Source organism: Trichomycterus rosablanca, chromosome 10 (genome assembly GCF_030014385.1).
Source record: "Trichomycterus rosablanca isolate fTriRos1 chromosome 10, fTriRos1.hap1, whole genome shotgun sequence".
Lineage (NCBI taxonomy): Eukaryota > Metazoa > Chordata > Actinopteri > Siluriformes > Trichomycteridae > Trichomycterus > Trichomycterus rosablanca.
Genome location: NC_085997.1, coordinates 6710406 through 6730674, shown reverse-complemented (window position 1 = coordinate 6730674; position 20269 = coordinate 6710406). Strand labels below are relative to the sequence as shown.

Sequence of the window (20269 nt, the reverse complement as noted above, 5' to 3'; positions counted from 1 at the left end):
AGTTGTTTTTTAACTTATTACTAGCCCTAAATGTTCCTGTTCCAACGTTTTTAGAATGTGAGTTGATGTAAATGTAAGAAACACTGCATCTATTTTATTTGCATTTTCTATACTGTCCCATTTTTTTATTTGGGTAGTATATTTTAATAACAAAAAAATAATTTTGGCATAATTCATTTAAAGCAAAACTCAAGAGAGTTTAACAACGTGTGGCACTTTTATCCCTTTAATGATCTGTTCAACCATTATTTTAAATCAAAATATTTGAGTAAAATAAGTTGTATTTAAATCATCTTTTTTGGGCTGTATCTACTCACTGAATGGCATGTGTTGAACAAAAAAAATATTGGTATTCTTACTTTAAGAAAACACCATTTCTAACTTGAAGCCAACAGCTGAAAAATCATTAATAATAAGTTGGATAAGTTGAATTCTTGTTGAGAGCATTAAAGGTTAAAGACGTGCTGCATGTTCCTCACCACTCAGCACCATTAATCTCTCCTCCACCGGTCTAATACAGAAGTTATCTGAGGAAATATTTGTCCGTAGGCGAGTTTTTAAAAATAATGGACGTGTCTTCATGAGTTTTGCAGTCAATGAATTCCAAACAAATGTAATGATTTATGAAACGTTTTATTTGTGGTTCGAATGTAATCGGTGAAAGTGGTAGGTAGATATCTGAAAAATGTTAATGCTAATAATATGAAAAAAAAAACGCTGATGCTGCAGCTTTACTTTGTTAATCATTGTTAACTTACATCAGTGTGTTGGAGCTTCTGAAATCTCCATATTTGCGGGTCTTTGGGTGAACGACGCACATCTAGAAAACTCTGATGGCTTTTAGAGAACGTTTGCACATGCGCATTAATGTGTTTAACTCACAAGCGCAGATTCACCAAACCAGCGTGCAGTCCCAGGGCTCTAGACTAACGTTTTGCACTGGTTGCACTGGTGCACCTAACTTTTTTTCTTAGGTGCAAATTTTGCAAATTTTGCAAATTTTCGACCGCATCGCATTTAACACCGCAGTTTTACAGGTTCACTTTTTTTTTTTTTTTTTAAATCACTGTCCATACAGGCAATATTGACTTGGAAATAACTAACAATCTGGTCAACATGGCCTCGTCTGATGATCTGTTTGCTGCTGCCTGACAATGAAGGGCAGTGGGGAGAGGGGACACTTGGGCAGTGCATTTATCGCGGCATGTAATGTGTTTTATAGATGCATTGGGCTTTTTCAGCCTTTCAATTCGAAATGTATTAGAACCAGTCACAAATATACTATTGCCGGCCACTGTCTTCTTTACAGTTAATTATAGTATTACAGACTAATTATAGCACACTTATAAAAATTATAAAAATAATAAAGTAAATGTGTATGTATGTGTGTATATCTATTTATATGTGTGTGTATATTTAAAATTATATGTATGTGTTTGTGTGTGTGTTACAGAGTGTAATCTTAAATGCAGTGCATTATATTATCGGCTTTACTGGATCTTTTACACAGATTCCCAAAATCGCTTGCGGTGCACTCACTGCGTATTTTGACTACATGTATTGTAATATATTTTGGTCTTTTAGTTATTTTTATATTTTACTTAACGAAAATATTGTCGTGTTTTTACTTTCACTATCGCGGCACTTTACCGCTAGCATTAGCCCCTTGCTACTGTAGAGGGTCGGCTCACCTAGCCGCTGTCCGGTGGGGATGCTGCGGGTCTTTTGCTGTGCGGTGGTGGAGGTGTGGGAATAAAGGCACACGGCAGGGTCGAGTCACTTTAACTGTTTAGTCAGGACTTAAGTGAGCGTTACGACACTTTACACCGCCGAGCTCCAGAACCCGAACTTCCATTCTGGGGACATCCGGCGAGTCTCATATACAAAACTAAACTTACGGCAGAACGTCCGAACGCACGTGTATAAACCTGGTGCTGCATTCTGATTGGCTGAGCTGAATGTCGCTCACATATCACCGCTACAATATTGTCCCGCCCTTCACTATCTCTGATTGGTTTAGACCATGATATTGGCCTAATGTGTGTCTGTTGTTTTTTTTTTCCCTTGGACGCCTGGTCGCACCGGTGCGACCTGAGATTTTTTTTAGTCGCACCATTGAGAAATTAGGTCGCATGTGCGACCAAATTGGTCGCACTCTAGAGCCCTGAGTCCGTCACACATCTCACATCATTTAACTTTCATTTTGTAGTAACGAGTAACGAATTTACATACAGCGAATGTAACGGAGTAAAAGTACACAATTTCTTTAGAAGATGTACAGTGTATCACAAAAGTGAGTACACCCCTCACATTTCTGCAAATATTTCATTATATCTTTTCATGGGACAACACTATAGACATGAAACTTGGATATAACTTAGAGTAGTCAGTGTACAGCTTGTATAGCAGTGTAGATTTACTGTCTTCTGAAAATAACTCAACACACAGCCATTAATGTCTAAATAGCTGGCAACACAAGTGAGTACACCCCACAGTGAACATGTCCAAATTGTGCCCAAATGTGTCGTTGTCCCTCCCTGGTGTCATGTGTCAAGGTCCCAGGTGTAAATGGGGAGCAGGGCTGTTAAATTTGGTGTTTTGGGTACAATTCTCTCATACTGGCCACTGGATATTCAACATGGCACCTCATGGCAAAGAACTCTCTGAGGATGTGAGAAATAGAATTGTTGCTCTCCACAAAGATGGCCTGGGCTATAAGAAGATTGCTAACACCCTGAAACTGAGCTACAGCATGGTGGCCAAGGTCATACAGCGGTTTTCCAGGACAGGTTCCACTCGGAACAGGCTTCGCCAGGGTCGACCAAAGAAGTTGAGTCCACGTGTTCGGCGTCATATCCAGAGGTTGGCTTTAAAAAATAGACACATGAGTGCTGCCAGCATTGCTGCAGAGGTTGAAGACATGGGAGGTCAGCCTGTCAGTGCTCAGACCATACGCCGCACACTGCATCAACTCGGTCTGCATGGTCGTCATCCCAGAAGGAAGCTGACGCACAAGAAAGCCCGCAAACAGTTTGCTGAAAACAAGCAGTCCAAGAACATGGATTACTGGAATGCCCTGTGGTCTGACGAGACCAAGATAAACTTGTTTGGCTCAGATGGTGTCCAGCATGTGTGGCGGCGCCCTGGTGAGAAGTACCAAGACAACTGTATCTTGCCTACAGTCAAGCATGGTGGTGGTAGCATCATGGTCTTGGGCTGCATGAGTGTTGCTGGCACTGGGGAGCTGCAGTTCATTGAGGGAAACATGAATTCCAACATGTACTGTGACATTCTGAAACAGAGCATGATCCCCTCCCTTCGAAAACTGGGCCTCATGGCAGTTTTCCAACAGGATAACGACCCCAAACACAACCTCCAAGATGACAACTGCCTTGCTGAGGAAGCTGAAGGTAAAGGTGATGGACTAAACCCAATTGAGCACCTGTGGCGCATCCTCAAGTGGAAGGTGGAGGAGTTCAAGGTGTAACATCCACCAGCTCCGTGATGTCATCATGGAGGAGTGGAAGAGGATTCCAGTAGCAACCTGTGCAGCTCTGGTGAATTCCATGCCCAGGAGGGTTAAGGCAGTGCTGGATAATAATGGTGGTCACACAAAATATTGACACTTTGGGCACAATTTGGACATGTTCACTGTGGGGTGTACTCACTTATGTTGCCAGCTATTTAGACATTAATGGCTGTGTGTTGAGTTATTTTCAGAAGACAGTAAATCTACACTGCTATACAAGTTGTACACTGACTACTCTAAGTTATATCCAAGTTTTATTTCTATAGTGTTGTCTCATGAAAAGATATAATGAAATATTTGCAGAAATGTGAGGGGTGTACTCACTTTTGTGATACACTGTAGTGGAGTAAAAGTGAAAGTTTTTATACTCCAGTAAAGTACAAGTACTTCAAAAAACTACTTAAGTACTGTAACGAAGTATTATTACTTCGTTACTATACACCACTGACTAACAGAGTGTTGATGCTGCATTATAAAGTGAGGGTGCAACGTGTTTAAACTCACGTACTCTTTTCTATATTACGCGTTGTTTTTCAACCATCACAGACTCAGTTCATTTAAAACGTTAATCTTAGCCTTTAGGACGAACAATGTGAGGTCTTTTATGAAGTGCATTTTTTCTTTGATTTTGTTGGACCTGTAGGAGATTGTCCTGTTCTTGTTGCAGCTCTGCTGGAGGGTTATTTTCTTGGTGTTTGTGGTGGTGGTGGTGGTGGTGGTGGGGTCTTTGTTCCCATTTTGGTTTATTTAGTATATGATGTACTTTACATCCATTTAAATAATGTGAACATTTCCATTTTTGTCGTAAAATACTGCTGTAACAATGTAAATGGACGCTGAATAAACATACTTAAATGGATATTTAAGTATTTAAGTACATATTTAAATGGATTTAAAGTACATCATATACTAAATAAACCAAAATGGGAACAAAGACCCCACCACCACAAACACCAAAAAAAGAACCCTCCAGCAGAGCTGCAACAATAAACAGAGCAAGATCAGGATGAATACATGATTCAGTTTCTCAGAGATCAAAAGCCTGGGTCCTGGCATCCATGTGGATGTTACTTTGACACGTACCACCTACCTCAGCATTGTTGCAGACCATGTACACCCTTTGATGAAAACTGTATTCCCTGATGACTGTGTCCTCTAAAGAAGTAGATTTGTTTAAATCATGAGCTGTCAGAAGTGGGATTCGAACCCGTAAACTGCTTAATCTTTTGACATTATCATGTATTGTAAATGTACTGACTGTAACCCATCTGCTGCACTGTACACTTTGTCACTAGGCTGTAAACCAAAAATCAATAGAAAGGGAGCCCCATATAAGATCTCCAACTGACCAAATAATGTTTTGGGGTGGGCCATTCTTAGCACTGTAACGGCACTAGCATGTTAGGGTGTGTTTTCTCTAGTCTGAGTGTATTAGGTACAGCCTTCTTGTTGGGTTTTTAACTGACTGGATTATTTATTAAGATTAATAATTATTCATTAAGAACTCAAACCCTGTTTGTGCTGGTTGTAGGCTATTCAATTGTCCACTAGATGACATAATATGAATACAGTTAGAAAGTAAAACGATGTCTGTTTCGAGCAAAGTTTCATCGCATGCTGACCTGTGTGGAATACAACTGATGTATGTAGCACTAAGAAGTGTTTCTTAAGGGTTTTTTTAGGTGTTCTTGGTAGAACTGTTTCTACTTGAAGAACCATTTAGTATAATTTAAGGTTCTCTGCTAACTCAATTTGATTTTTATGGATTTTTTTATTTTGCCACATATAAATGCACATAACATTTTAATGAAAAGCAACGCATAATATAGAAAAGAGTACGTGAGCTTAAACATGTTGCACTCTCACTTTATAATGCAGCATTAACACTCTGTTAGTACATTACAATTTACAAAGGGTAAAGGAAAGTTTTGTGTAAGGGGAATTAGCTCAAATGGTAGAGCGCTCGCTTAGCATGCGAGAGGTAGTGGGATTGATGCCCACATTCTCCAGTACACAAACATTATGATCATTTTGCAATCTGAAAAGATGAAATTACGGTAAAATTCGTTGCAGCATCAACCATAAGGCTAGTCTGTCCATGTTACAATGTCAGTAACGCCCTATTTACGCTCAAACAGTTTTGTTTACATACCTTTTTTGTTTTGTTTTGACAGAAACGCATAAACTTATAATTTTGTATAATGTTTTATTATTTGATACTGTTACAATTGATACATTATAAAGTATTGTACATATTTAAGTTCGGTGGCATAATTGGCTTGCTTTTAAAAACGACTACAGTGCGCCATCTACAGGCCATTCTTGGTACGTCTTGTTAAAACGTAGCCAATGGAAAACTGGTGCCCACACTTCTGTGGCTTGGGATCTACTATTTCAGTCAACAGGTCATCGGGATCTACTTTTTAAAAAGGTTGGCCTGATCATTTTTCAAGAATGCTTTAAAGCTTTTTTAAATGTGCTTCATTTGCCTGTATTGATATTCAGCATTACAGGGCAAGCGTGGGTCCAGTGTCACGAACAGTGGCCTCAAGACAAAAATACACCCTGGACAGGGCGCGTCAAACCATCGCAAAGCATCACACACTAATTTATCCACTCACTCACACATACAGGTGCAATTTAGAGCAGCAATTACACCTACTGGCACGTTTTCATATCCGGAGGAAAGCCACGCGTATACATGGTGAGTATACACCGATCAGCCATAACATTAAAACCACCTCCTTGTTTCTACACTCACTGTCCATTTTATCAGCTCCACCATATAGAAGCACTTTGTAGTTCTACAATTACTGACTGTAATCCATCTGTTTCTCAACATGCTTTTTTATCCCCCTTTTATGCTGTTCTTCAATGGTCAGGACTCTCCTGTGTTGTGCTGGTATGAGTGGATAAGACATAGCAGCGCTGCAGGTTTTTAAACACCTCACTGTCACTGCTGGACTGAGAATAGTCCACCAACCAAAAACATCCAGCCAACAGCGCCCTGTGGGAAGTGTCCTATGACCACTGATGAAGGTCTAGAAGATGACCAACTCAAACAGCAGCAATAGATGAGCGATCGTTTCTGACTGTCTCTACAAGGTGGACCAACTAGGTAAGAGTGTCTAATAGAGTGGACAGTGAGTGGACATGGTATTTAAAAACTCCAGCAGCGCTGCTGTGTCCGATCCACTCATACCAGCACAACACACACTAACACACCAACACCATGTCAGTGTCACTGCAGTGCTTAGAATCATCCACCACCTAAATAATACCTGCTCTGTGGTGGTCATGTCAATAATTGTAGAACTACAAAGTGCTTCTATATGGTAAGTGGAGCTGATAAAATAGACAGTGAGTGTAGAAACAAGGAGGTGGTTTTAATGTTATGGTTGATTAGTGTAAACTCACACACTGCTGTATGTGCTTGCATGACTGTAGGACGCGTTTTTCAGCGCATTACCGTAATATCCATAAAATGTGTCCTTGAGATTTCAGTGCAGAAAAGTTTGTGTAGAGACTGCAGCAGCGGATACTGTGTTTGTTTTGATTTTGAGGTCATACTTTATTAACAAGGTAAGTTTATTTTTTAAAGAAAAGTTTGTGTATATTAGCTTCTGGATATTTTCGGATGCTACGGACAAAACTGTGTTGTACTGCTATGATGATACGACTATGTTCCAAACTCTTTTAGACTCTTCCACCACCGTTAGCGCTTCTCTCAGTTAGTTCAGCTCATTAAATATATTATCCACAGTATCGCTTACTTTTACAAACCCAATTCCAAAAATGTTTAGACAGAAGAGAAAATGTCAATGTAATAGACAGTTTGTAAAAGATGTTATTTATATTCTAGCATACAAACATATATCGCTCCAAAATATGAATGAACGCTTCAGCCAGGGTTGCCAGATTGCGCATTTAAAAGCCCGCCAAAATGCATGGAAAACCGCCCAACATACTCACGAAAAACAGCCGATAATCAGCGCTTAAACAATATTAAACCAGTTAAACATGACCTACTACTGCTGATATCTCACAAATCAGTGATTATAAATTATTAATGGCATATCTTTTCACATTATTATGTATGGTAGAGGGTTAAATATGTAAATTTGTTTAAAGCATGAGCTGTCAGAAGTGGGATTCGAACCCAGGCTTTCAGGGAAGACTGCGACCTGAACGCAGCGCCTTAGACCGCTCGGCCATCCTGACTAGCTGGGGTACCATTGATACCACCCTCGCCCCACATGGTCTAAGATTTGCACAAACTGCTTAATCTTTTCACATTATTATGTATGGTAGAGGGTTAAAGACATAAATTTGTGTAAAGCATGAGCTGTCACAGTGCCTTAGACTGCTAAAACCATTCTGTCTAGCTTGGACACTGTTGACGCCACTCCCACCCCACACAGACTAATATTTGTACAAACTGCTTAATCTTTTCACAAATTATTATGTTTGGTAAATTTACTGACTGTAACCCATTTGCTGCACTGTACACTTTGTCACTAGGCTGTAAACCATGTATCAATAGAAAGGGAGCCCCATATGAGCACTCCAACTGACCAAATAATGTTTTTGGCACTGTAACGGCACTAGCATGTTAGGGTGTGTTTTCTCTGGTATGAGTGTATTAGGTACAGCCTTCTTGTTGGGTTTTTAACTGACTCGATTATTTATTAAGATTATTTATTAAGAACTCAAACCCTGTTTGTGCTCATTGTAGGCTATTAAATCGTCCACTAGATAGCATAATATGAACACAGTTAGGAAGTAAAACGATGTCCGTTACTAATAAATAAATAAATGTCTGTTATTAATGAAGCTACTTTGAATCTTGAATCTACTATCAAAGTTTCATGGCATGCTGACCTCTGTGGTATACAACTGATGTATGTAGTACTAAGAAGTGTTTCTTAAGGGTTTTTTGGTGACTTTTATTTTTGGCCAGGCAGTGTATGTTAAAGTTTGTAATTCAAGTCACATCCTTGTGGACACATCCTTGTGAGGATTGAAATGTCTTGCAGAGCCCGGATAGCTCAGTCGCTAGAGCGTCAGACTTTTAATCTGAGGTCCAGTGTTCAAGTCCCTGTTCGGGAGAGTTGGTTCTTACTGCATTAGGTAAGCGGTAATGTCCTGTTCTACATGGTTTGTTTATTATGATGAAGAATTTGTACTTAGTGAGTTGTTTGTAAGTGAACTAGCATGTACTTGATAAGCTTGAAATAATAGCACACTGTATGTGTAACATGTTCTCCACACCAACTAGTTGTACGCCCAGCTGTTTCAAACAGACTGTAGTAAATAGAGGACCGTTTAAATCTATAATTACATTTACATTTTACATTTTCTGCATTTAGCAGACGCTCTCATCCAGAGCGACTTACAGAAGTGCTTCCATAGTAAACATTTAATTTCTCAAGTTTTAGTAAACAACAGTCAAAGAACACAAATCTGCTGAAACCTGTTAGAACCAAAGTGTTTATTTTTTTTTTTGGAAATGGAAATTTTTTTTTTGTAAATAAGTACAAGTCAGCTTAAGTGCTTAGTAAAAAGGTGGGTTTTTAATCGTTTTTTAAAGACAGCAAGAGACTCAGATGTTCGGACAGACAGAGGAAGTTCATTCCACCACTTGGGTGCTAGAACAGAGAAGAGCCTTGATGCTTGTCTTCCTTTAGTCGAGCGAGACTAGTGATTCGGAGGTTGCGTGGTACAGAGCGGGGGTTTGATTAGACCCCGAAGGTAGCTTGGGGCTGGTCCATTTTTGGCTTTGTAGGCGAGCATCAGTGTTTTAAATAGAATGCGTGCAGCTACAGGAAGCCAGTGAAGAGAACGCAGCAGTGGGGTGATGTGGCAGTGTTTAGGTTGGTTAAAAACCAGACGGGCAGCTGCATTTTGAATGAGCTGCAAGGGTTTAATAGTGGACATGGGAGCTCCTGCCAGGAGGGAGTTGCAGTAGTCCAACCGTGAGATTACAAGTGATTGGACCAGAATCTGGGTATCTTTCCTGGAGAGAAATGGCCGAATCTTCCTGATGTTGTACAGGAGGAACCGGCACGATCTTGTCATGTTGGCTATATAAGGAGAGAAGGTCAGCTGGTTATCCAGGACAGCACCAAGACTTCTTACCTTATCAGATGGTCTGATCTGGGAGTCATCCAGAGAAATGACTAGGTCCTGGGTTGGAGACTGATCTCCAGGAATAAGCAACACCTCTGTCTTGCTGGGATTAAGTTTTAGATGATGAGCTGACATCCATTGTGAGATATCTCGCAGACATGCTGAGATGCGAGCTGAGACTTGTGTGTCTGAAGGAGGAAATGACAGAACGAGCTGAGGGTCATCTGCATAGGAGTGGTAGGAGAAGCCATGGGAGGCTATGACCTTACCCAGAGAGCGGGTGTAGATAGAGAAAAGAAGTGGGCCAAGTACAGAGCCCTGAGGAACACCGGTTGAGAGAGTGCATGGGGGAGATATGGATCCCCTCCATGACACTTGGTAGGAGTGCCATTCAAGGTAGGAGGTCATCCATTGCCATGCTGAACCTGTTACTCCAAGGTTGGAGAGAGTGGACAAGAGGATGCTGTGATTCACTGTGTCGAAGGCTGCAGAGAGGTCAAGAAGAATGAGGACCGATGACAGTTTGGCTGCTTTGGCTGCATGAAGCTTCTCAGTAACAGCTACAAGTGCTGTTTCCGTAGAATGCGCTGCCTTGAAGCCAGACTGGTACGGATCGTGGAGGTCATTCTGAGTAAGAAAGGCAGATAGTTGGTTATAGACAGCACGTTCAAGAATTTTGGATAGAAAAGAGAGGAGTGAGACAGGTCTGTAGTTGTTAATGTCTGTAGTGTCTAGTGTAGGTTTCTTAAGAAGGGGAATGACCTGAGCCTTCTTAAACGCAGTAGGGACAACACCTGATGTCAGGGAGTTGTTGATGATGGGTGTGATGAAGGGGATTAGGTCCTGTGAGATGTCTTTGAGGATGGTGGATGGTATAGGGTCGAGTGTGCATGTAGTGGGATTGCTGGATGAGAGGAGCTGTGCAACCTCATCCATGGTGAGTGGGGTGAAGCTGGTGAGTGTGTTGGTGGGTTGAGGGTCAGTTGAAAGTGGGTCAGTCGGAGAGAAGGATTGATTAATTTTGTCAATCTTGTCCTGAAAGAATGTTGCAGTCAGTAGCAGTAAGAGAGGCAGATGGGGGAGGAGGAAGAGGGTTCAGAAGAGAGGAAGAGATAGCATAAAGCTTACGTGGGTCAGCAGCAGATTGTTCAAGCTTTGCTTTGTAAAAAGATGTTTTTGCAGCAGTCACATCGGATGAGAACCTGGACAGCAGATCGTGTTAGGAGTGGAGATCAACACCAAGCTTAGATTTTCTCCACTTTCTCTCAGCTGCCCTTAATTCTCTTCTGTTGCTGCGCAATGCATCTGAAAGCCAAGGAGCAGGGTGAGAAGGTTTTCCTTGTTTAAGGGTAAGAGGACAGAGCTGATCGAGGACAATATTAAACCAGTTAAACATGGCCTACTACTGCTGATATCTCACAAATCAGTGATTATAAATTATTAATGGCATTTGAAATAATAAAAACTAAGACTAAGATTTGTACTAACTTTTGTATCTTTTCACATTATTATGTATGGTAGAGGGTTAAAGATGTAAATTTGTACAAAGCATGAGATGTCAGAAGTGGGATTCAAAACCACGCCTCCAGGGGAGACTGCGATCTAAACGCAGTGCCTTAGACCGCTCGGCCATCCTGACTAGCTAAAGTACCACAGATACCATGCTCGCCTCACAAGGAATAATATTTGTACAAATTCCTTAATCTTTTTACATTATTATGTATGGTAAATTTACTGACTGTAACCCATTTGCTGCACTGTACACTTTGTCACTAGGCTGTAAACCATATATCAATAGAAAGGGAGCCCCATATGAGCACTCCAACTGACCAAATAATGTTTTTTGGGTGGACCATTGTTAGCACTGTAACGGCACTAGCGTGTTAGGGTGTGTTTTCTCTGGTATGAGTGTATTAGGTACAGCCTTCTTGTTGGGTTTTTAACTGACTGGATTATTTATTAAGATTATTTATTATTTTTTAAGAGCTCAAACCCTGTTGTGCACCACCCTTAGGCCAGACTTGGTGCTCTGGTCCCCTTCATTGAAGTCTGTATACATCACAGAGCTCACAGTTCCATGGGAGAATTAAACAGAAGAGGCCTATGAGCGCAAGAAACTGCGCCACACAGAACTGGCAGCAGATGCTGCTGGCTGCTGAAAGAACTTGGCATCCATGGACAGGCTCTACGACAAACAATTAGATCAGTCTCTGAAGCGGCCGAAAGAAGCAGCCAGTGGATATGGATCAAGCGGAAGGACCATTGCTGGGCTCAAAGAGCATCGACAGGACCCGCTCACTAATTCCCCCCACACCCCATCCCATTAGAGAACCCAGGTCACAACCCTCCAGGAGGAGGATGAACAAGGTATACGATTAGTGCTAGGCTTGACTCGGGGAAGAGGACACCCCCTGCCTTGCATAGTCCCGTGGGCTGCGCCACTTAAATAACCAGGCAATTCTCATGATTGGGCATGGGACACAAGCTCAGGTTTGATCATCCTGTAGCTGTATCGAACCCACGCCTCCAGGGGAGACTGCGACCTGAACGATAAAGGATTTTATTTGTGAACTTCAGCTCCGCATTTAACACGATCATCCCCAATAAACTGGTCAGCAAACTGGTGAACCTGGGCCTGAATTCCTCAATGTGCACCTGGATTATGGATTTTCTCACTGGACGTCCACAAAAGGTCAAAATTGGCAACCACACCTCCTCCACCCTCATCCTAAACACAGGAACGCCGCAGGGTTGTGTGATAAGCCCTATGCTTTTCACACTTTTTACACTGGACTGTACCACCATTCACAATTCCAACAGAATAATTAAAATTTCAGATGACACAACTATAGTTGGACTGATCTCCAACAATCAGGAAATGGCCTACAGGCAGGAGGTAGCTCACTTGTCTGATTGGTGTACATTAAACAACCTGGCTCTTAACACCTCTAAGACAAAGGAGATCGTCATTGACTTTCGAAGAACAAAGGAGATAAACCACCTCCCCCTGCACATCCATGGAAACAAGGTGGAGATGGTGAAAAGCCTGAAATTCCTCAGAGTCTACGTGTCTGACCAGCTGACGTGGACCGTTAACACCTCACACCTGATTAAGAAGGCTCAACAAAGACTCTTCTTTCTCAGGAAGCTGAAAAAGGCCAAACTATGGCAGAACCTACTAGTAAACTTTTACAAGAGCACAATAGAAAGTATTCTGACCAGCAATTTCACAGAGTGGTATTCAAGCTGCACTGCCGCCGAGTGTAAGGATCTGCATCGCGTAGTGAAAACAGCTCAATGGATTATTGGCACAGTTAGTATTTAATATTTAAAGCAAAAATGTAAATTCACTTAAAAGTGCAAAGATTTTTATTTTTCTTTCTTTTTTTTGTGATTACTACTACTGTCTTTCTTCTACTGCTGCTACTCTATTGGAGAGATGCCACTCGAAATTGCATTGTACTTGTGTATAGTGACAATAAAGATTCTATTCTTCTATTCTATGCTGCATTATAAAACGAGGGTGCAACGTGTTTGAGCTCACGTACTCTTTTCTATATTATGCGTTGTTTTTAAACCATCACAGACTCAGTTTATTTAAAACCTTGATCTTAGCCTTTAGGACGAACAATGTGAGGTCTTTTATAAAGTGCATTTTTTCTTTGATTTTGTTGGACCTGTAGGAGATTGTCCTGTTCTTGTTGCAGCTCTGCTGGAGGGTTATTTTCTTGGTGTTTGTGGTGGTGGTGGTGGTGGGGTCTTTGTTCCCATTTTGGTTTATTTAGTATATGATGTACTTTACATCCATTTAAATAATGTGAACATTTCCATTTTTGTCGTAAAATACTGCTGTAACAATGTAAATGGACGCTGAATAAACATAATTAAATGGATATTTAAGTATTTAATTACATATTTAAATGGATGTAAAGTACATCATATACTAAATAAACCAAAATGGGAACAAAGACCCCACCACCACCACCACCACAAACACCAACAAAATAACCCTCCAGCAGAGCTGCAACAATAAACAGAGCAAGATCAGGATGAATACATGATTCAGTTTCTCACATTTTCAGTGATCAAAAGCCTGGGTCCTGGCATCCATGTGGATGTTACTTTGACACGTACCACCTACCTCAGCACTGTTGCAGACCATGTTCACCCTTTGATGAAAACTGTATTCCCTGATGACTGTGTCCTCTAAAGAAGTAGATTTGTTTAAATTATGAGCTGTCAGAAGTGGGATTCGAACCCACGCCTCCAGGGGAGACTGCGACCTGAACACAGCGCCTTAGACCACTCGGCCATCCTGACCTGAACGCACATTATGAAAGACAATTTTCCTCAACGCCCCCACATGGCCACAGATTTGTACGAACTGCTGAATCTTTTTACATTATTATGTATGTTAGAGGGTTAAAGACATAAGTTTGTATAAAGCACTAGCAGTCAGAAGTTCAAACCCACGCCTCAATGAGAGACTGTGACCTGAACGCAGCTCGTTAGACCGCATCCTGACTAGCTTGGGTACCACCGACACCACCCTCGCCCCACACGGACTAATATTTGTACGAACTTTTCACATTATTATGTACAGTAAATGTACTGACTGTAACCCATTTGCTGCACTGTACACTTTGTCACTAGGCTGTAAATCATATATCAATAGAAAGGGAGCCCCATATGAGCACTCCAACTGACCAAATAAGGTTTTTTGGATGGACCATTGTTAGCACTGTAACGGCACTTGCATGTTAGGGTGTGTTTTCTCTGGTATGAGTGTATTAGGTACAGCCTTCTTGTTGGGTTTTTAACTGACTGGATTATTTATTAAGATTATTTATTATTTTTTAAGAACTCAAACCCTGTTGTGCTCGTTGTTTGCCTATTAGTTCCTCGTTGCCTTGTTGCTGTAGCTCAAGCAGCTTGTTCTGTTGGAACTGTGACTGCAGTCTATCAGGGAGCAGTGGCTGACCGCTGGAAAGCAATGCTCATATAGTGGTTAGTATAGTGGCCGCAGCAACCCCGGTTCGAATCCAAGTCACGGCACTGTCTTTTTCTATGCCGTGCTTCGAAGGTTTCTGTTCTCTCCTCGGGCAAGAGACCAAAATGAGGCTGGAGCTTCAGGAAAGTCGAACTGTGGTCAAACGGGCCAGTGGCGCAATGGATAACGTGTCTGACTACGGATCAGAAGATTCTAGGTTCGACTCCTGGCTGGCTCAGTTACTCTTATGCCTTTTTTTTGTCTCTCTAACTCCTTGTGTATGGAGCACCAACAATGCATCCAACAATGGAGGTCTTGTCAAAGTGAAAAAGACTTGTCAGAGCAGAAAGAAGTGGCTGATGCTGTTGGAACTATGACTGCAGTCTATCAGGGAGCAGCCGACATGAGCCACCAGTGGCAGACTGCTGGGAAGCCGTGATCGTATAGTGGTTAGTACTCTGCGTTGTGGCCGCAGCAACCCCGGTTCGAATCCGGGTCACGGCACTGTCTTTTTGTATGCCGTGCTTTGAAGGTTTCTATTCTCTCTCTTTTTTTGTCTCTCTAACTCCTTGTGTATGGTTCTCTGTACCCCAGATCCAACAATGCAGGTCTTGTCAAGGTGACGAAGACTTGGCAGAGCGGAATGAAGTGGCTGATTCTGGCGTCAGCCGGTGCTGAGCCTTGCAGTTTCCCATATGGTCTAGCGGTCAGGATTCCTGATTTTTACCCAGGTTTTCGACTTCCTGTATGGGAATTGGCCTTCATGATTGGACTCGAGCAAAACTCTGTGTATTAGTTCCTCGGCGCCTTGTTGCTTTAGCTCAAGCAGCTTGCAGTTCAAATCTTAGGCCATATGGGGGTGTTGAGGAAAATTGGCATTGGTAACGTGCAAGCAAGTCAGGATGGCCAAGCAGTCGTTCAGCTCGCAGTCTCCCCTGGAGCCGTGGGTTCGAATTCCCCTTCTGACAGCTCATGCTTTATACCGTCAAAATGGGAACAAAGATGCAAATGCTCATAAGGTATTACAGTTACATATAATCACAAACACCCCACCACCACCATTAAAAAGAAAACCCTCCAGCAGCACTGCAACAAGAACAGAACTATCTCCTACAAGTCCAACAAAATCAAAGAGAATGCACTTCATAAAAGATCTCATCCCCGAATATGGCTGCATGTTGGCACTGTCGGCTGACTGAGACTTTTTGAACTTCACTATTTTGGCCCTTACATAAAGCAGCATCAACCCTTAAGTCCGTCTGTCAGTGGTATAAAAGACAGTTATGCAGCATTATACAACAGGTAGTTCCGACCTTACAATCTGATTGGTTGAGAAGCGTTCTAACTGTGCTGATATTCGTGATAACAGCACGGGCTTTTCACACAATAACTGTATTACTCCGCTCACGCGTTGCCATAACGACAAGCTTCACGCACACAAGCCACCGGTTGTTTTGTAGGTCTATTAGTGCTCATACTATTATGATAGTCTATTAGATACTCATCTATTAGTGCTCATTAGTGCGCATCCAGAAATTGATACAATGGATGACTTTCAGATTACATTCGACCTGAAGCCTGTTTGGTCAGACTCTGAAGAAGAGTGTGAAAGCAAACGCACATCAAATTCTGTTTCGGTTAACGCTGTTAGGTCGGCTGCAGTGACAGAAGAACAGCTGATTACGCTGGAATTGACGAGAAACGAACAGAATACAATTCGGCAAACAAGATGGGCTACTAAGTGCTTTACAGACTGGCTGTTACAAAATTACATTCAGGTTAATTTGGCGACAATTGAAAAGGCTGAGCTGAACTTAATACTTCGACACTTCTATGCATCCGTGCCGCAAAAGGTGAGCCCTATAGTATCAGCAGTTATCTCGGACTGCGCACCGGGCTCAACAGGTACCTTAACGAACCTCCACTTAGTCGTTCCTGGTGTTTAAAGAATGACCCTTTTAAGCCTGCAAACAACGTCTTCCTCGGAACAATTAAAACAATCAGACGCGCAGGCAGAGATAAAACGACCCATCATCCATCGATTTCACCCGCAGATGAGAAAATGATCAGGGAATCTAACGCATGTAATCCCAACCATCCAAGAGGACTCCTGAACAAAGTTTGGTTCGATATCCAACTTCATTTTGGGCGGCGAGGTAAGGAGGGCAACAGATCACTTACAAAAGAGTCATTTGATATCAAAACAGATGAAAACGGCACAAAATACTGCACGCTGTCATTTAATGAAGAAACAAAAAACCACAAAGACGTTATGGAGCGAGACCGTGAAAACTATAGGGGATTCATGTTTGCCAAACCCGGAGACAGCCTATGCCCAGTTGCAACATTAGAAAAATATCTGAGCAAAATGCATGAATGCGCCAGCCTTTTATTTACATCCCAAAAAGTCAGCGTGTTCAGCAGATGCAGTGTGGTACATCGCCAGTCCTCTGGGAGTGAATCAGCTTGCAACTATGCTTCCACGGATATGCAGAGAGGCTGGTACGAGCCGCATGTACACCAACCACTGCTTGCGAGCCACAGCAGTTCAGAGATTGTCTGATGCCGGTCTGGAGTCAAAGGAGATTATGTCTATTACTGGACACCGGTAAGAAGAAATAAAAGAAATGTGCATGTCCAGTTATCAAATGACCTTAAACTAGCATATGTATTTTAGAACTCTAAATAGATTAACTAATTACAGGTCGTTATTCGTAGCGCGGCACAACTAATAAGAAGTAGTAGTAATAACTGGTATTGGTACTCAGTAGTATTAGTACTCAGTAGTACTACTTCTTCTGTAATTGTGTTGGTGGTTGACATTTATGTTGAGTGTGTAACTGCACTGTTTTGATGGAGAACTACTCACTTGAGGTGCGCTGTTGAATTGCGTCCCTGTGGGAACACCTGCGAGCAGAAATGCTTCCGCAAAAAAGTAACACGGGCAAAGCGCGCTGACGTAATGCATATCGATCGAATTTGTTTAAAAATCATATCACCGTTATTGAAACATTTTCTATCGCGATATATATCGAATTATTGTCCAGCACTAGGTAGAGGGTTAATGACATAAATTTGTATCAAGTATGTGCTGTCAGAAGTGGGATTCAAACCCACACCTCCAGGGGAGACCGCGACCTGAACGCAGCGCCTTAGACCGCTCGACCATCCTGACTAGCCAGGATATGATTAATACCACCCTCACCCCACACGGACTAAGATTTGTACAAACTCCTTAATCTGTAACCCATTTGCTGCACTGTACACTTTGTCACTAGGCTGTAAATCATATATCAATAGAAAGGGAGCCCCATATGAGCACTCCAACTGACCAAATAATGTTTTTTGGGTGGACCATTCTTAGCACTGTAACGGCACTAGCGTGTTAGAGTGTGTTTTCTCTGGTATGAGTGTAGTAGGTACAGCCTTCTTGTTGGCTTTTTAACTGACTGGATTATTTGTTACGAACTCAAACCCGGTTTGTGCTTGTTGTAGGCTATTCAATCGTCCACAAGATTGAATAATATAAATACAGTTAATATTGTATTATATAATAGAATGACTATAAAGCTGAGTCTGAGCTTAAACACTTGCACCCTGACTTTATAATGCAGCATCAACGCTCTGTTAGTACATTAGTAAAGGTGGGGATTTCGTAAGGGGAATTAACTCAAATTGTAGAGCGCTCGCTTAGCATGCGAGAGGTAGTGGGATCGATGCCTGCATTCTCCAGTGCAGAAACATTATGATCATTTGGCAGCAACTCGGAATCTGAAATGATAAAATTAAGGCGAAATTCGTTGCAGCATTAATCTTTAGGCCAGTCTGTCAGCGTTACAATGTCATTAACGCCCTATTTACTCTTAAACAGTTTTATTTACATACCTTTTTTGTTTTGTTTTGACAGAAACGCATGAACTTATAATGCTACAATATTAAAATGCATCAGAGTTTTATTTTTTTGTTTGATCGCTGCTATTGATATAACTGAAATGATATTATTGTTATCTTTTTTATTTACTTTTTGAAGTTTTTTTGAAAAAAAGACTCACAGTGATCATTACCAGGATAAAACAGGCAGTGAATGAATGAATGTATTCCATAATAAGAAACAATAAGAACATCCATCTTACCACCAGGTGGTGGAGGTGTGATTGTGTGGGGATGCTTTGACATTTGGGTGACTTCATGGGAGTCTTAATCGATTGAACCAGGAATAATGAACCACTGCCTTGATTCTCAGTGCTGAGAATCATCCACTATCTAAATAATACCTGCTCTGTGGTGGTCCTGTGGGGGTCCTGACCATTGAAGAACAGAGTGAGCAGTCTAGAGTCAGTAATTGTAGAACTACAAAGTGCTTCTATATGGTAAGTGGAGCTGATAAAATGGACAGTGAGTGTAGAAACAAGGAGGTGGTTTTAATGTTATGGCTGATTAGTGTAAACTCACACACTGTTGTATGTGCTTGCATGACTAGGACGAGTTTTCAGTGCATTACCGTAATATCCATAAAATGTGTCCTTGAGATTTCAGTGCAGAAAAGTTTGTGTAGAGACTTCAGCAGCGGATACTGTGTTTGTTTAGAAATTGTGGTCATACTTTTTTCAACAAGGTAAGTTTATTAAAATAAAAGTTTTTTTGTATATTAGCTTCTGGATATTTTCGGATGCTACGAACAAAACTGTGTTGTACTGCTATGATGATACGACTATGTTCCAAACCCTTTTAGACTCTTCCACCACCGTTAGCGCTTCTCTCAGTTAGTTCAGCTCATTAAATATATTATCCACAGTATCGCTTACTTTTACAAACCCAATTTCAAGGTTTAGACAGAAGGGAAAATGTCAATGTAAATAGACAGCAGTTTGTAAAAGATGTTATTTATATTCTAGCCAGAGCCGTAGATAGAGAGAGTTGCGACACTCCTTGATCTCGCCGCCACGCGGTCACGTGGTTCATGTAACCCTCCAATAGTTCCAAACAAACCCGGCGCTGTCATGTTCTCATATGGGACAGGCAGCAGTGAGTGAAATATTAAACAGTAAATAATAAACATTTGTACAATTTCTGGGTATTTTCAACTGCCTTTACATTTACTGCATCTGCTTTAATGTCAATTTGGTATATAAAGTGGAGAATTGATGTTTATAATGACTTAATAGGTCGTTCTTGTTAACACAGTACATTATATTAGCATACATTACATAATGCGATATCATTAAGTAGTTTAAACAGTTTTTGATGTTTTGTTTTTTACATAAACTAATCTCCCTTCACTTTCCTGAGGATTCATAATAATAATCATTTTGGTTAAACACTAAGCCATGTGGCTGGATTCATAAGGTTTACCTGCACTGAATGAACAGGTTCATAAATACACTACCGTACCTGTAACATTATAGTGCATGTACATGACATAGCATTCATTCATCTATTTCATGAGTAAGTAATAATTTATTCCTACATGTAATACATGAATTAATTCATAATTAATATGCACTAGTTCATTTTGTCTAATGTATGTGGTGGACAAGGTACACAAACCATGTAGTTGAGTTGAAGTAGAGATATCCAAGGTAACATATTACTCCAGTAAAAGTAGTAGTAAAAGTAAAAAT

At 41.2% G+C, this 20269-nt stretch overlaps 4 non-coding genes across 4 annotated transcripts; 2 read left to right on the top strand and 2 right to left on the bottom strand.

Moving 5' to 3' along the window:
* Positions 1-11214: 11214 nt before the first annotated feature.
* Positions 11215-11297, bottom strand: trnal-uag (transfer RNA leucine (anticodon UAG)). Its single transcript has one exon. It is a non-coding gene; the product is annotated as a tRNA-Leu (tRNA).
* Positions 11298-13895: 2598 nt separating this feature from the next.
* trnal-cag (transfer RNA leucine (anticodon CAG)) lies at positions 13896-13978 on the bottom strand. The gene has a single exon. It is a non-coding gene; the product is annotated as a tRNA-Leu (tRNA).
* An 835-nt stretch (positions 13979-14813) lies between these two features.
* On the top strand, positions 14814-14886 carry trnar-acg (transfer RNA arginine (anticodon ACG)). The gene has a single exon. It is a non-coding gene; the product is annotated as a tRNA-Arg (tRNA).
* A 194-nt stretch (positions 14887-15080) lies between these two features.
* trnah-gug (transfer RNA histidin (anticodon GUG)) lies at positions 15081-15152 on the top strand. Its single transcript has one exon. It is a non-coding gene; the product is annotated as a tRNA-His (tRNA).
* The last annotated feature ends 5117 nt before the right edge of the window (positions 15153-20269 follow it).